We start from the raw sequence: 14,150 nt of genomic DNA, 5'->3' as shown, positions 1-14,150 counted from the left end.
GAACTTAGAGTCCGATGTTCAAGGGCAGGAAGCATCCGGCACGGGAGAAAGATGGAAGTCAGAAAACTCAGGCTGTCTAGTTCTTCCACATTCTTCTGCCTGCTTTTATTCTAGCCGTGCTGGCAGCTGTTTGGATTGTACTTTTCCAGATTGAGGGTGGGTCTGCCTCTTCCAGTCCACTGACTCACATGTTAAACTCCTTTGGCAACGCCCTCACAGACACACCCAGGAACAATACTTTGCATCCTTCAGTACGATAAAGTTGACACTCAATATTAACCATCACAGGATCTCACTCTGTCATCCAGCCTGTATTGCAGTGGCACAGTCATAGCTCACTGCAGCCTCCAACTCCTGGGCTCTAGTGATCCTCCCTCCTCAGACTCCCAAATTGCTGAGATGTCCAATGCACATGGCTAATTTTTTTGTTCGTTTGTTTTTTGTAGAGATGGGGTCCCTCTATCTTGCCTAGGCTAGTCTCAAACTCCTGGGCTCAAGCTATCCTCCGACTTCAACCTCCCAAAGTATTGGGATTATAAAATAAATGTGACCCACTGTGCCTGGCATATCTAATTCTTTTTGGAAAATTTAGGGAAAATAAACATGAAAAATATTGTATGTTTAAAACTACAGATTAGATTTTAATCTTCCATTTCTATTTGTGAAGCCCTGTCTTAGCAAGCAGCCTTTCTCTTTTTTTTATAATTTCTACCCAGTCACCTTCAACATTTATGCAAAAATGAGTTTCAAAGTATAATGCACAAAATTAAAGAAACATATGAAAGCACTAGGCTTATTATCTATAGCATTTGTAGGCGTAGATAAGGTCAAATCTGTAAATTGTTTAAAAAAAAAAACACTTCGGATATTAATACTAAGCTGAGTGATAGATTGCAGGATGGTGATTTACATGTTGGCAGGATCAAAGTGTGCTGGGCGTGATGTGCGTGGAAGTGGCTTCGTTTCTCCTTTTCATACCACTGTGGTGCTGTAAACCACAGCCTCGTCCATGAGATGAGATCCAGGCATGCTTTGGAAGCCCTCCTTTCTGCCTTGCACATATGCCGTATAAGCATAATGGGCCCCAAGGTACGCTCCCTGTGTGCAGGCCCAGCTGTCTGCTATGTTTTCCCTCGTCCCATCTGACAGCCAGCAGGAGACTAACCAGCAGTAGTCTAGCAACCTGAGCCAGATTATCACCAGGCACATGAGACAAGTGATAAGTTCTGGGCTTTTTTGTTGTCTTTCTCTCATTGAAGATACTTTCCTGCAATTGTTAAGTGTGTGGTTTGGTGTGAAGTTGTTTACTCCAAATTAGCTTATCAAAATCACATTGCTGCCTGTAATTCAGTTCAGCTTCTCCAAACTGTAGGTTTGGGCATCAATATAGATTTTTAAAAATATGTTCCTTTGTTTTCATTTCTTGTTGCCCTCTGTGGCTATATCATCTTCAGATACCTTGACTGAATGTCTCTGAGTTCAGATGAGTTTGTGGCAGAGGCAATGTTCAAAATCTTTAACAATTGGTGTAGCACCAATTCTTCAACATACATGCCAGTCTTACAGCTAGAGCAGGATCCTAGATAAACCAGTTAGGCCAGTAATTCTTATTTAATTGCTGGATCAAAGAGATTTCTTTGATATCCAGCTGGGTAGCTGAGTGGTAGCAGCTTTCAGGTAGGCTGACTATGGCAGAATTCTACCTACAGCCAGTATAGCATTTCAATACAGTGTTTTCCAGGTAACTAAAAACACCGATTTAGTGAAGATTATTCTTGTATTACATTCAATGGCATCAAGCTATTTTAATGGTATAAATAACCCATGATTATGTCTAACAACATTCAAAATATTGTGTTGACTATTTTAGGAAATAACAATGTGCCTCAAAATCTATTTGTTTGATTGGTTGGATTGGATTAAGGAAATTAGTAGCGAGTGCACTTAGGTTAACGACGACACAGTAGTCAGAGTTGGTAGTAACAATTTTTCTGCATTTGGTTTTGTTCTTTAATCAATTTAACTACATACACTTGACTGTCTGTTATTTCTGGATCAAAGAGCATCTTAGTAAATTTTTATTTAGGTGTGAATTCTGAACCAAGTCATTAAAAAATGTTCGTTGTGTTTCAGTCCACATTTTTGTGCATAGAAAAGGCCACTATAACACTTTACAGTATAATCTCACATCTCACTCCTCCATTTAAAAAGGGACATGTCAGGGATCTTTCATATATTGAAAATATCCAGAGATCTGAAGCAGCTTGAACAAATTTAATTCTCAGTGCCTTACCTTCTATGTTTTAGTAAGCCTACTACCAAAACACACAATAATACATGGAATTGTAGACTATGCTCATGTAATACTCTACATATACACACTTACATTCTTTCCCTCTTTGTCTCTCCCTCCCTCTCTTCCTCACTGACATACACACAGACACACACACACACAGAAGCAAAAATATGAGGAGGCTTTTGATTGGGGTCTAGTGTAGTCTGAAATTCTGCAACACAGTTAATTCAAATCCCTCTTTGCAATTTTAACTCTATTTGAATGAGATCAATTAACTAATTGTTTCAGCCTATTCTTTGTTTTCTATCTGGAGAACTCCAATATTGAGGAATCAAAACATGAAGAATGAAAGAAAAGCTCTTAAAAGCTGGCATTTCTATTTAAAACACACCTTTCATTACACACTATTCAATGACTTTGAGGTCCCTAGGTTTATGATTTATATTATTTCCTCTTTGGTTAAATGCTTTATAAATACATGTTCTCCTCTGTTGCACAAGTCAAACCATCTCGTGCTTCCTTTATGCAAAACTGCTTCCACATTGGATGCACTTCCTTCCACACAAGAGACAACTGAAAACGGAAGATCATGCTAATACCTATGGGTGCTTCATTTAAAAGTTAAATGGATCTGCCTCTGAATTCCTGAATTTCTGTAACTCTTCCAGATGAAGTCATGGCTGTCAAACTCTTGAAGTTCAGTTTTACATGTTCCTGATCTCATTCTGTATAAGAAAGGAATCATATAATGAACTCCCTCACAGAAGTAAATGAAGTAAGGAAATAACTCTAGCTTTTGTCTGGTGGTATTCAGAATGCCTTGATATTGATCCTTCCTGGGCTCATGATGACAGCTCTTCCCAGGCTTTCCCTGTTTCTTGCCATGTTCCAGAAGTGAAAATGTCTCAATGTGCTTCTTCCTAAATATTTGCCTCACTTCCTTTAAATAAAAGCTAAATACTATGTCAGAATTTTTATTTTACCAATTGACTCCCTGATGGTAAGGATGGGTAGTGATGATAGCATGAAAAAGGTGAATTAAAGTATTTTAAATGTTCTGGCATATTCAACATTCCTATATATCAAAGATCGGTGACATTAATAATAAATCTGTCAAGGCTATTTGATTGAGGCATATGGAAAGAATCAGTGGCTGCGCTATAGAACTCAGCATTGCATTTGAGGTTTTACCATTGATCTGTGATTCATTGGTTCCTAACTTTCACTATGTATACATGGATTGTTTACTCCAGCTTTCACCTGATTCAGACTAGCAAATATCAGCAAGGAAGCTCATACTTGTTGCAATGTATACTTATTTGATGACTTAAGGAAATAATACTTCATTTTATTTTCTCTCTTCATTCCAATATTTTTCATCAATATCTAAGGTTTTAAAATTCTACTCTCACTATCTTTTAATTCCCAAACTCCAGTTAACTTCACTTCAGCTTCTGCCATATCCTTAGTGATCGCAATTATTATTACAGATTTTTCAACTGTGGTTTAGAATCATCTGGGTCTATGTAAACAATAATGCCCCCCAGGCAGCACCCTCAGAGGTTTCTTAGTTCTGGAACAGGGCCCTAGAACCTCCATAGTCATAAAAACCCCAAGCAATTCTGATTCTGGTTGTACTCCTGCTTACACTTTGAGAAACACTGACCTAGATATTCTAACCCACAAAGTTACTTCACCAAGTAAATATTAAAATTCAATACTATCTTTGGACACAACCTCATAATTTGTTATCTCTTTCTCACTCCCATTCATAAATTCTAGACCTCATAGAGTTATGCTTTCATGATAGGCAGTGTTTCTTAGATTATGCATCAGCTAAGCTAACTTACCTTCTGCATCCTATTATTTACATTTAAATATTCTTGGCCGGGCGCGGTGGCTCAAGCCTGTAATCCCAGCACTTTGGGAGGCCGAGGCGGGCGGATCACAAGGTCAGGAGATCGAGACCACAGTGAAACCCCGTCTCTACTAAAAATACAAAAAATTAGCCGGGCGCGGTGGCGGGCGCCTGTAGTCCTAGCTACTCAGGAGGCTGAGGCAGGAGAATGGCGTGAACCCGGGAGGCGGAGCTTGCAGTGAGCCGAGATCGCGCCACTGCACTCCAGCCTGGGCAACAGCGTGAGACTCCGTCTCAAAAAAAAAAAAAATAAATAAATAAATAAATAAATAAATATTCTCTTGCCAGCATCTGAATTCCCTTTCATGTCTTACTCTAGTTACATAGCCCCTCCCCCGAAAAGAGAAAAATAAACAGAAAAATGGGGAAAATTTTAAATAACTCTAATAGTCCTATATCTGCATTCCTGTGTGCAATTGGAGAAAATCATTGAACTAGTTGGTCACCAATAACAATTCTGAGTTTTAAACTAACATGTCCTCAGTACCATTTATCAATCACTTAATTTTACCTCTATACCCTACTTCACCCATTTTAAAAAACAGTATTCCAAATACAAAGACCAATAATAGAAATCCCAGCTGTACTTTCAAAAAAATTGTGCTGCTTTCTTCCATAATTTCCCCTTAAATTATTGTCTCTTTCACAAACTTAGAAACATCAGCATACAGGTCTTGCTTATCTAGTCTCATTTGTTGAAACGATTAGTCCTTCTTCTCCTAATCTGGGCCATTTTTGTTCTCCTTGACGACATAACTTAAGAACTTTCCTCACTGAACATATCCTTTCTCTTTTGTGTATTCACTCTGTTGGACAGTTAGTGCCTTGTCCTTAGCCAATAATATGTATTTATTGTTCCCATTTTATAAAAATATATTTTGAACTTTATTTTTCTCTAGCTACTGCAGTATTTTAAAACTTTTTAAAAATTGTAGAAAGAGTTCTCTTTTGCTAACTTATGTTGATTATGACCCAGATGCTATTCAACCGTTATTATCTACTTTCTATTCCCATGTCTTCTCTTATCTCCTTGACATAATGTTGGTTGGATAATTTTCTCTAACTGCTAAGTAGCTTCACCTTGTTCTCTTGAAATACATATTATCTTTCTTTGAATTTGCAATCATTTAGTCAAAAACCTAAGCTAAGTCTTTTGCTGCTATTTTCAATAAACTAATGCAATTCATTTCTTGCTATGCTTTCCATGATTTAGATTTTTATCTCATAGAAATCACAATACACAGTAGCTAGATATATTGAATTTATCCTTTATTGCCTTTTTATTTTTACTTTATAATTTTTATTTCTTTACATATTTGCATTTTGCTCTGGTACAGAGTCACAACATATTGCTTTAAATTTTAGGATATTCTTTTGTTTTGTCCCAAATACTTTTATAAATAAGCAATAATTTGATTAAAAGTTTTAAATAATTATTAAATTTCATCATAATAAGTTTTATCAATTTGCTTTGTTTTGTTTCTCTTTCTCTAATTTTCTATCTTTCTGATAATATTTAGCATCCTAAATAATTATAAATAAGTATTTACATGGCTCAAAATGTACTTGATGTTAGGAGTGGAGAATCACTTTCATTTCTTTTGAATTAAACAACTTTATTTTTAAGATGGCTTTAAGTTTACAGAAAATTGAGTAAATAGTGCAGAGAGTCCCCAAAATATTCTCCTTCTTTCCTGTTCACAGTCTCCCCTATTATTAACATCTTGTATTAGTGTGTCACATATATTTTAGTTGATAAACTTATATTGATACATTATTATGAACTAAATTTTATAGTTTGTGTTAGGGTTCATGGTTTGTGCTATATAATTCTACGAGTTTTGACAAATGCATAATATCATGTTTCTACAGTTACAATATCATAGAGAATAGTTTCACTTCCTAAAGAATATCCAGTGCTCCATGTATTCATCCCTCCTCCTTCTCCCAAAGCCCTGGTAACCATTGAACATTTTCACTGTCTCTACATCTTTGAGATGTGCCTTTGACAGATGTCATATGGTTAGATCATATAGCATGCACTTTTTTTAGACTGGATTCTTTCCCTAAGCAATATGCATTTAATAGTCCTCCACATCTATTTGTGATTCAATAGCTCATTTCTTTTTATGAATGAACACTATTCCATTGTATGGATGTGCCACAGTTTGCTTATTCATTCACCCTTTGAAGAACATTGAGTTGCTTCATGTTTTTGGAGATTACGAATAAAGCTGCTATAACTATTTGCATGGAGATTTTTTGTGTAGACATGACTTTTTAACTCATATGGTTAGATAAGTACAGGCATAATTGCTAGATAATATATAAAGATTATGCTTAGCTTTGTAAGAAACTGATAGACTGTCTTTCAAAGCTGCTGTATCAGTTTATCCATCAAGTAGTCTTTCAATTTTTGATATGATAAACAATGATATGGCATACACCATTTTAATGACAAATTTGCTCACAAGCTTAAATATGTTCTTATGACATTGACATCTTTTCGGACATGAACTACTAGTCAAAGATTACACACATCTTAAGGCTATATATATATGCATTTAAGAATCATCATATAATAAGCTTACACCAGCTTTTATTTGTGCTCATATTTATAGCTTAGAAAAAAATAGCTTTTGATTGAGGAATTTTGAAGGATTTCATGATAATAGCTTTGAAATAATGAAATTAGAATAAAAGTAATCAATCAGCTTCTATAGCATGAGAATGAATATTGCCCAAAAGCTCAAACATGTACTGATGGGATAAATGAAGTGGGTTATTATGGAATATTTCTTATTTAAGATGACTGCCAATTCATAAGGTAAAGTAGAATGCCTAATATCAACAATAAAAAAATCTGGAAGCTGAGGTAAACAGAACATTTCTCAGAGATATGATGTACTTCTATCCTATTTTGTCATGGTCATGAAATAAGAATGGCCTTGAGGTCATGGTTATAAGATAAATATGAACACATTGGTATGCTCTGAACTGTGCCTAACAGACAAGCCATGTTTTACCATAATCTTCTGTGCTTTAGAGACACTTGTGGAATAGTATGGCATTAAGAGGTTGATTTGCTGTGAGATTGATTGTTTCCATGGAAAGCACACATTCACACACCTACACCAAGATGAAGTTAAGTTCATTTCCTGGTGCCGTGGAGAGCAGCTCTTATTAAAACAGCAAATCTAAGGGTTGAGAACTGGCACTGATAATGTCCAGGTCTCAGATAAACCTTCTCATGTGGCATAAGGCTGTGCCTCTTAGTGCATTCCATAAAATGATCAGACTTTCAAAGGAGCAATTCTGAGGTTCAGTAACATCAAACAGGACTTTCTTATGTTACAGATGAACACTAGAGCATAGTAAAGTTATCCTGGGTTTTGCCTCCAATTGTTTGGAGCTAGATAGTCCCAGAGTCTTAGTTCATTAAAAGAATGACTTAGAATTGGTTTTTGTTTTTTGTTTTTTTTTTTTAATGTGTGTGTGTGTGTGTGTGTGAGACATATGTACGTTAATGAACATACATATTTAACACATTTAAAGTGTCTGAGACTCCCATAACATATAACTCATTACTCTATGAAACTCAATGATAAAAAAGAATATCTAACTTTCTGCATAAAATTTAAAGTTCAAAACCAAGACTAAAATAATGGCCATTATGTATTGAAATAAAATAAATGAGATAATATAAAAAGTAGTGTTAAATACTAACTGCTTTAATTTCAGCTATTCTTCTAGGAGAGTGATAAAGAAGGAGGAACATAGGCAATAATCATAAAGTCTTCACAAAGTAACCTTTGTTTTTTGTGCTATTTCACATATTTCACACACTTGAAAATGCCTCTGGGAATTAATTCTGATTCTTCAACATTTCCTCTGAATATATAAAATTAGAAAAAGCCAGAGTTGGCAATTTGTGAGAGAATTAGGTAGCATCTCTCGTTGTCTATTGAATATCTAAACAGAAAGAGATAAGATACATGTTTTTAAAGCATATGTAATATTGAAAATACATACTCTAAGTGAAGTCCAGGTGAAGTATCTGCTAGATATTCTGGACAAGACATAGATGAATTGAATTCTATTAAAATGCAGGTTAAAAAATGTGGAAGGTTAACTTGAATTGGAAAATGATAAATAAAAGGTATAATGAGGGTTACATTAGTTGTTTTCATAAACAATTTTAAATAGAGCATTGGTACGGACTAAATTGTGCTCCCTTAAAATTCATGCTGAAGCCCTGTTCGCCAACGTGATCATATTTGGGGGGGTGCTTGGGAGTTAATTAGGTTTAGATGAGGTCATGAAGGTGTGGTTTTAATGATGATATTAGTACCCTTACAAAAAAAGATACCAGAATGCTTGCTCTCTCTCACTCTTTCTCTCTCTCTCACTCTTTCCCTTTCTCTCTTTCTGCATATGAGGACACAGTGAGAAGGCATCTGTGTACAAGGCAGAAAGCAAGCCCTCACCAGAAACCACCCATGCTAGCACCTTGATCTTGAACTTCTAGCCCCCAGAGCTGTGAGAAAATAAATTCCTCTTGCTTAAGACACCTGATCTATGGTGATTTGTTATGGCAGCCTGAGCTGAGTAAGACTGTATGCTATACATAATTGCAATACACGAGAAAGTTGAGGTGTGTATGTATGTTTGTGTGAGCACATGTACAAATAGGTTGAGACAGAGATAGCAGGCAATGAGAGAGAGAGAGAGAGAGAGACAGAGAGAGAGAGAGAGTAGCAAGCAAGCCACGAAAATAATTTTTTCCCAGTATTTCCTGAAGTAGTGCCTCTGATATCTGTATGTTTTAAAGTGAAATAAAAATAGAATTTTAGTCAACAACCACAAATCTATTGTTCTGGTCTGCTCTGTGGAAGAGTTTGGTGCTTGGCCTAGTAAATTCACTACATTGTGTCAAGAAGGAAGCATAAAATGGAGATTCCCTGTCCTGTATAGCAAAAGAATCTTGTGTTATATCATTTATCACACTGTCATATGTGCAAAATGCTATTTAGAAGCCTACCTTTTTTTCAGCTTTTATTTTAGATTCAGGAGATACATGTGCATTTTCGTAATCTGTGTATATTGTGTGATGCTGAGGTTTGGAATATGAATAATCCCATAACCAAGGTACTGAGCATATACCCAATAGTTTTTCAACTGTTTCTCCCCTCACTTCCCCCCCCCCCCGTAGTCTCCAGTTTGAATTGTTGCCATATTTATATCCATAAGTACTCAATGTTTAGCTTTCACTTATAAGTGGGAAGATGTGATATTTGGTTTTCTGTTCCTACATTAATTTGCTTAGGATCATGGCCTCCAGCTGCATCCATGCTGCTGCAAAGGACATTATTTCATCTTTTATGACTGTATAGTATTCCATGGTATATATGTACCACATTTTCTTTATCCAGTCCACCACTGATGAACATCAGGATGGTTCCTTGTTTTGCTATTTTGAATAGTGCTGCGATGAACATGTGAGTGCCTACATCTTTTTAGTAGAATGATTTGGGTTTTTTTGATATATGTCCTGTAATGAGATTGCTGGGTCTAATGGTATTTCTGCTTTAAGTTCTTTCAGAAATCTCCAAATTGCTTTCCAGAGTGAAGAAGTCAGTCTTTTAGATAATTTTGATTTTTCCCTACTTTAGTATCTTGATTGATATCTGTATTTGGTTTTAGATAGGTAATCTGATTTAAAACCAACAAACAAGAGTATGCCTTTTCCATAATGCATGTTCTATCATGCCAGAACGAGATCTTTTAAAATACCACTTTTCAAAAGGCCATAGTTTTGAAGGATCATGGAAGAAATGTTCTGTGCTGTTGACCTCTAACATGTATCTATTTTAGATCTCAACCACTTACTACTTTTATGCTCAGCTTACATTATTACAAGGTGCCAAAACTAAAAACAAAATTCCTTCATATAAATTAGTGACTAAATACCATAGTTCCAAGTTTAGCATGTACTAAGGTGACAAATTGTTGAAGTATTGTAGAATAAATGATAAAGAATTATACCTTTGGAGGCAAATATATCCACATTTGAATGCTGTCTCTGTACCATCTGCTCATGTGATCTTCACAAGTTTAATGAAAAATGTACATAGGTACTTAGCCCAATGACTGGCACTTAGTCACTGACCACTTAATGTTAGCAGATGTAGAAGTCTTCTAGCTTTAGAGTTTGGAAGGATATTTATTGTTTCTATTTGCTGCAGTGAACTTTTTTACCTCAACGTGTGCAGAAATTTATTTCCAAAATGAAGGGGGATAAGGAGGGAAGGTGAAGGTAGTGGTACTAACCAAAGTCATCAAACCCAAGATGCAACAAGAACAAGTCACTTTGGTTCCTGGAGCCAAACCTGAAGAGGGAATAGGCAGGAAGGAAAACACAATTGTAAAAATATATAGTCAGTGAGATTATTTTTCTATCTCAATGATTTAGTTATAAATATAGACTTCTTCCCTCTATGCATGTAACCAATACACAATTCACTACCGTGAAATTTTAAAAATGAACTATTTCACATTTGTTAAAAAAGTAAAAATCACATACTTTTCTTCCCTTCAGGTTCTGAACTATTCCATGGAATAATAGCTAGTCCTAACTTCTATATGCAGTTAAGCTATATTAAACTCCTTTGACAGTATAAGGAGCTACATAATTTCTATCACACTTGCCTTGAATTTAGGCATGAGAAAAATTTACTGAAGCAACTAAAAAGGAGCAAGTCAAGAAAAAGGAAAGCTATAAAGGAGACAAAAAGAAGACTAACAAATGAAACAATTACCCTGAAAAACTCATATGTTTTATTCAAGTAGTGCAAATACCCTACAAATGGCAATAAATGTAATCTATTATAACAAAGTCAGCAAAATAAAGTGCACATCTCAAGCATGATAAATGGCCCTAATAGGCTATCTGCTGAAAGATGTAAGGCTTGTGATTAAGTCCACCCAAAGGTCCAAATTCCTTCTGGACCTTAAAGAAAAGGTTCTGCAATGCACTTTTATTTTTATTATTTTAGTCTTTAAATTGTTGCATTGCCCTTTTAATATACAAACGTATGTATATGATATTTCCCATGTCTGCATTTAAGAAATATTTATTGTGAACCTACTATTCCAGGTACTGTTACAGGCCTTAAATTCACACACACACACACACACACACACACACACACATCATCATCATCATCATCATCAAATTTTCAGAAACATTCTGGGCGGCACCCACTGGATTGATTACCAATGCTTCCTACATGCTATTTGAAGGGTCCTTGTTTTCCATAAAATAAAGAGAAATGTATAGCTCAAAACATATCTTTACAATAATAAACTTCAAGATTTTCCAGGATACTTGAAAATTTGAATATTATGTGTGATCAGACCATAATTGATATATTGCATTGTCAATTTATATCTTATGGTTACCATTATTTTATAGTACAAACACAATTTAAACTTGAAATAATTCCTTTGTTAAAAAATAAAAACTTCAAACAAAATTTAATTATGTAAAAGCAAAAACTGCAGTGATTCCGATAGCAATATTCTATTATAAATATTAGAAATCACATTCTTCTATTGGTTAGGGTGTCCCGAGTATTTTTTTCCTCCGCATTTAGTGTCAAATAATCTTATTGGTCTGGTATAGGGCATACATGTGTATTTATATCTGTGTGTATTTGGACACGTACATAAATATGTGTATATGTTAATCATTATTCACATACACACACACACGCACATATATATGCATTTAAGATGAGGACATTGAGGCTTGAGGTGATAGGTGTTATGGTAATAGTTGAATGGTATGCCCTTTGTTAAATAATCATCTTTCAGCTCCAATCCCTTTACTTTCCACTCTGGCAACGAGTGTTTGGAACTTTGCAAATCACACTTCAACATCACCAGCTGCTCAGATTCTTCTGAGACCAGAAGGGAAACTGGGAAGCTGGAGGAGAAGGGGAGAGGGCCAGGCTTTCCCTGTGTGTTTCCTGTTGCTGTTAGCAGCATCTCAGTTTGTGTGTGTGTGTGTGTGTGTTTTGTGGCAGTTTATTTCCATCGCATTCATTGCAGTGTATTTTCTAAAAGTCTCCTGCAGCTTTTTGTAGCTGGGGTCTGGAGAGGGTTAGATGGAAGAGCTAGGAATAAAAATGTATGGAGTACTAAGTCAGAGTGGAGAGAAGGGTCCTCAAAGTCCCCCTGCCTCTTCTTCTACCCCCATAAGGAAGTGTTTGCAGAGGTGCCTGAGGAAGACCTCAGATAAGGGGGCCTCCAAATGAAGGCACCTGGGATAAGAATGCAGATATTTGTCGGGGCACAGCTGACCATATGGGTCTGAGTTTTTTGGTGCAATGCATTGGCTATATGCTAAATTTGATGTCGGGTATGTAGCTTTGCCCCATGAGACCTGCCAGACCAAGCCTTTGTGATTGACTATGGTCAGGCCTGAAAGATCACCCACGGGATTTCAGCTGTACTACTAGTTCCCTTATGCCATTTTTGAATCTATTTATAGACCAAAACTCTCCCAAAATCCTGCAACCAGTGTGCATATTTTTCTTCACTGTAGATTAGCTTTGTCTTTCCTAGAACTTGATCTGAATATAATACTAATGTCGATAGATATGGATAAATTGTAATTACAGGATAGGAGAGTAGAAATAAAATGAGCAAAGTTCATGAGAAAGCAAAAAGAGAAGGCATCTAGAGCTCATATGGAAGGATTAGAATAGTTATTTTATTAACAGCAAAATTGGAAGAGAAGACGAATGAAGTTGAAGATAATTTCTAAAAAGAAACTTTATATCACCTGAGATTATCGTTTGTATAATCCCTTTGATGTTCAATATATTGTATTTTATTAATGATTTTCTGATTACAATCCATCCTGTTATACTCTACTTAGTAACTAGGTACTATTATTTTATCATTCATCTTTAAATGATAGCTGTTGATGCAGAAATGCTTATCTGAAACATATGGTAGAGGAAAACATTAAATCTTCAATGAATTAAGAGCATGTAAAAATTATGAGGAAAGAAAAATACCCTAGGAAAAAACTAATCACATGAGAAAGGCTGGAAGCATTTACAAATAATTAGTTAATACATATAATTTAGACGCCTGAGTAGTTAATAATGGTAGAGATGTTGAAAATGTCACCCACATTCATATGGGTGAAAATCACCATGTTTACTAGCAACCTATGGATGTGCAAATTGAATGAGTGAATGTATACAAATGAGTATTATATATATATATGTGTGTGTGTGTGTGTGTGTGTGTGTGTGTCCCTTTTGGTAAAGCCACTTCACATTTAGGAATTTATCATACAGGAGTTGCAAAGAGTCTGCTCAGGTTTTCACCTGCAAGAATGTTGATTCACATGCATATTTAAATTAGTAACACAACTAAAAAACTCTCCTGAGTTCAACAATGGAAACATAGTTAATAGTATAATAATACAGATAACTAAGTGATTGTGATGAATAGATCTTTGCAGCCTATTGTTAAGTGAAAGAACTCTAAAAATTATGTATAATATAAACCCATTTGTATAAACATAAATATAGAAAGATTTTGAAATGTTATAGCCAAATATTTACAATCGTCGTCTCTTAATTGGTGAGATTACATGTGAGTTTTAGATTTTTCTTCTTGTTTTATTTTGGATAAGGTTATTTAAATTTTCTTCAGTAAGCATATATTACCCTTGCAATAAAGATAATTTGCATTTCTAATAGATTACAGTTTGTTTCTACCCATGTTTCAGTTGTTATTTTGTGTTGTAACTATCACTCAGAGCCCTTTGAGACTCCGGTTCTAGCAGAACAATTTTGCAACCGCTTTTCACAGTGTTAAAGTCTCTCTGGATATTCTGCTTTATTGCTCTAATAG

The 14,150-nt window shown here is 35.4% G+C and overlaps 2 long non-coding RNA genes across 2 annotated transcripts in view; one reads left to right on the top strand and one right to left on the bottom strand.

The window, feature by feature from the left end:
* LOC114671927 (uncharacterized) overlaps nucleotides 1-14,150 on the bottom strand; it is a 554,342-nt gene that overhangs the window by 320,870 nt on the left and 219,322 nt on the right. The window lies entirely within an intron of this gene.
* LOC144333947 (uncharacterized) overlaps nucleotides 12,181-14,150 on the top strand; it is a 56,055-nt gene continuing 54,085 nt past the window's right edge. Inside the window, exon 1 of the long non-coding RNA XR_013403092.1 lies at nucleotides 12,181-12,235. This is a non-coding gene — a long non-coding RNA (uncharacterized LOC144333947). The remainder of the gene's footprint in view (nucleotides 12,236-14,150) is intronic.

This window comes from Macaca mulatta, chromosome 13 (assembly GCF_049350105.2).
Source record: "Macaca mulatta isolate MMU2019108-1 chromosome 13, T2T-MMU8v2.0, whole genome shotgun sequence".
In the NCBI taxonomy this organism is placed as follows: Eukaryota; Metazoa; Chordata; class Mammalia; order Primates; family Cercopithecidae; genus Macaca; species Macaca mulatta.
Note: the sequence above shows the minus strand (reverse complement) of the source record. Positions and strands in the feature narration are given on the sequence as shown.